At 37.8% G+C, this 3,778-nt stretch overlaps 1 pseudogene; it reads right to left on the reverse strand.

The window, feature by feature from the left end:
• Positions 1-2,221: 2,221 nt before the first annotated feature.
• On the reverse strand, positions 2,222-3,032 carry LOC116747825 (annotated as a pseudogene).
• Between the last annotated feature and the right edge of the window lie 746 nt (positions 3,033-3,778).

The raw sequence follows: 3,778 nt of genomic DNA on the forward strand, positions 1-3,778 counted from the left end.
GGCATGATTCACCTACATAAATATATTTTTTAAGGTTTAGGGACACTGGTCTCAGCATTTGGGAGAAAACATGAAAAACAACAACAACAAAAACCACTCCCTGTATTGAATTGAGCAGCTGAAAGGCAAACACTTGGGCTTTTCTTCCCAATTATGCTGCTTGGGCTGGTAGACTGTTGGGGATGAAATGTATTCAGATAGAAAAATCATTCTTGGGACTTCCCTGGTGGTGCAGTGGTTAAGAATCCGCCTGCCAATGCAGGGGACATGGGTTCGAGCCCTGGTCCAGGAAGATCCCACATGCTTCAGAGCAACGAAGCCCGTGTGCCACAACTACTGAGCCTGCGCTCTAGAGCCTGCAAGCCACAAGTATTAAGCCCACGTGCCACAACTACTAAAGCCCGCGAACCTAGAGCCCGTGCTCTGCCACAAGAGCAGCCACCGCAATGAGAAGCCCACACACTGCAATGAAGAGTAGCCCTCACTTGCTGCAACTAGGGAAAGCCCACGCGCAGCAACAAAGCCCGAATGCAACCAAAAAAAAAAATCACTCTTGCTCCTTACTGATCTATACTTCTTTTTTCCCTTTAAAATGTAACATTTATTGCCTTTTTCTAATTACAAAAAATAATTCATCCTCAATGCCAAAACTCCCAAAGAAAACAGAAAACAAAAATCTATAATTTCACCACCTAGAGATAACTTTGCTATATGTTTTCTAAAGACGCAATGATATGTGCTTCTTGAGGCTTATAATTACATCATGACCACTTTGTGAGAAAAAGTAATTGTAAGTTAAAACAGGAATGTTAAAGATAACCTATAGAGAGTAGAATTTCACTCCTGCTACATTTTCATATTTTAAGAAATGCTGATAAATCCAACTGCCCTTAGAATTCTAAGAGAATCCATATTTTTAGAATTTATAAATACTGTCTTCTATTCTAAAGTTGTCATACCTTAGATATGTTTTTTTATTCTCTAAAGAGTTTTTTCTTAACCTTTACATATCTATCATTCATTCATTCATGCATCGTATAATTGTTGAATACTTATTACGGAGATGCAGCATTTAAAGACTGTTAAGGTACATTCCTCCAGTGAGCTTATTTTCTGGGTTAGGGGAAAGAAATAAATAAACAAATTAAGACATTTTCAGATTCTTTGGATTGGGTGATCAAGGAAAGTTACTGTGAAAAGGTGACATCAGAGTTGCTACCCAAGAAATTAAAAGTATCCCAGCCTTGGGAAAATGAGAGGGTGTGTTTCCCTACAACCTCTACAGAATGTGTTACAGAATGGTTTTGGTTTAATTTGGTTTGGTTGATTTGCTAGGTGAGAGATAGTGTAGATTTAATTTACTTTTCTTTCAGTTTGAGTGGAGTTAAACATCTTGTCATACATTTTAGGGCCATTGTAATATAATCTTTTGCTCATTTTTTTCACATTGAGTTTTTGGTCTCTTTTTCCCTCGATTTTCAAAAAACTTTATATAACAAGGGCTTATTTCTCATTCATACTACTTGTCTATCAAGGGTTGGAATTCAACTCCACATTGTCCTTAATTTCAAAGTATACAGTATGATATTGTTAACTATGGGCATGGTGTTATACGGCAGATCTCTAGAACTTATTCATTTTATATAGCTGAAACTTTATACCCTTTGAAAAGAAACTCTCCATTTACCCCTCTCCACAGCCCCTGGCAACCACCATTCTACTCTGTTTTTATGAGTTTGACTTTTTAAGCTTTCACATATAAGTGAGATCATATAGTATGTGTCTTTGTGTGTCTGGTTTATGTCACTTATCATAATGTCTTACAGGATCAGCCATGTTGCTATAAATGGTAAGATTTCTTTCTTTTTAAAGGCTGAGCAATATTCCATTGTATTATTCATATATGTATCACATTTGCTTTAGCCATTCATCTGTTGACAGACACTTAAGTTGTTTCCATGTCTTGGCTACTGTGAATAATGCTGCAATGAATATAAGAGTGCAGATATCTCTCCAAGATACTGATTTAATTTCCTTTGGATATATACTCAGAAGTGGGGACTTCCCTGGTGGTCCAGTGGTTAAGACTCCGTGCTTCCACTGCAGGGAACTGAGATCCCACATGTCATGTGGCGCGAATTTTAAAAAAAGTGGGATTGCTGGGTCATATGGTAGTTACAATTTTTTTTTAATCACAAATAAGGTCTTTTATTTGTCACCATTAAAATTCTGATTTATAAACAGATTCTTGGACTGGTGGCTCATATCCATCAGCTCGTTCAACTTTAGGACCTGTCTCATCCCCAGTAGCTTTTCCAGAACTACTACCTTCACCATGTAGCTCCATGAGTTTTCCCAGTTCAAACTTGGGCTTCTTCAGCATTTTTACTTTTCTAACAGAGACATCATGGAGTGGATAAATAGATTGGCAGGCCTTCTCTATGTCTTTTCCAATGCTGTCTGGAATCAGTTTATTGACCACCTCTTTCAAGTCATTTGTCTGCACCTCTCGGGTCATGATTTCCATCATCTTCTTGCGGATCTGGCAGACCTGCTGGTGCTGGGCATAAGAGGACTTCTGAATCTAATTGTTGCGCTTTTTAGTAAAACCCACGCGGAATAGACGAAGCAAATAACCATCGATAGTCTTGACATCAACGTGAGCTTCAGTCATGGTCTGCCAATTTTTGACCATGGAGCACATTTTGTCATGGGTAAGATCCACGCCATGGAAATTAGTCAGGCAGTTTTTTTCCCTGAACATCCTCAGTAATAAGCTTAAATTTTCTAAATGCAGCTTCAGCATTCTGCAGGTCAGCAGGGCTCACTGCAAACACATGACCCTTGAGGCCATCAGATGCAATTTTGGTTCCTTGAGTTCTCGTGACTAGTGTTTTCCCGATATTTCTTATATTGAACATAGCTGGTACTTTCACATCATACCAATCTTTCTTAGATAATGGGTCAACTACTTTCTTCTTGGCTCCCTTTTTACCGCCTTTCGTAAGGCGCTTGTTCTTACCGCCCCGTAGTTACAATTTTAAGTTTTTGAGGAACCTCCATACTGTTTTCAGTAGTGGCTGTATCAATTTACATCCTGACCAACAGTGTACAAGGGTTCTTTTTTTCTCCAAATCCTTGCCAACACTTGTTATCTTTTGTCTTTTTTGATAATAGCTATTTTAACAGGTGTGAAGTGACATACCATTGTGGTTTTGATTTGAATTTCCCTGATGATTAGTGATGGTAAGCATCTTTTCACAAACCTCTTAGATTTTTGTATGTCTTCTTTGGAGAAATATCTATTCAAGTATTTTATACATTTAAAAAATTGGATTATTTGATTTTTTTGCTATTGAGTTGTAGGAGCTCCTTACATATTTTGGATACTCATCTCTTATCAGATACATGGTTTGCAAATATTTTCTGCAATTCTGTAGGTTTCTTCTTCACTCTGTTGATTATTTCTTTTTCTGTGCAGAAGCTTTTTTAGTTTGATGTAGTCTCACTTGTCTTTTTTTGCTTTTCTTGCCTGTGCTTTTGGTGTTATGTCCAAGAAATCAATGCCAAGGCCAACGTCATGAAGCTTTTCCCCTGTGTTTTCTTCTAGGAATTTAAGTTTCAGGTCTTATGTTTGTCTTTAATCCATTTTGAGTCGATTTTTTTATATGTTGTAAGATCGGGTTGAACCTCATTCTTTTACATGTGGATGTCCAGTTTCCCCCATGCCTTTTTTTGGAAGAGATTGTCTTTTCCCCATTGTGTAGTCCTGGCACCT

Source organism: Phocoena sinus, chromosome X, assembly GCF_008692025.1.
Source record: "Phocoena sinus isolate mPhoSin1 chromosome X, mPhoSin1.pri, whole genome shotgun sequence".
Classification (NCBI taxonomy): domain Eukaryota; kingdom Metazoa; phylum Chordata; class Mammalia; order Artiodactyla; family Phocoenidae; genus Phocoena; species Phocoena sinus.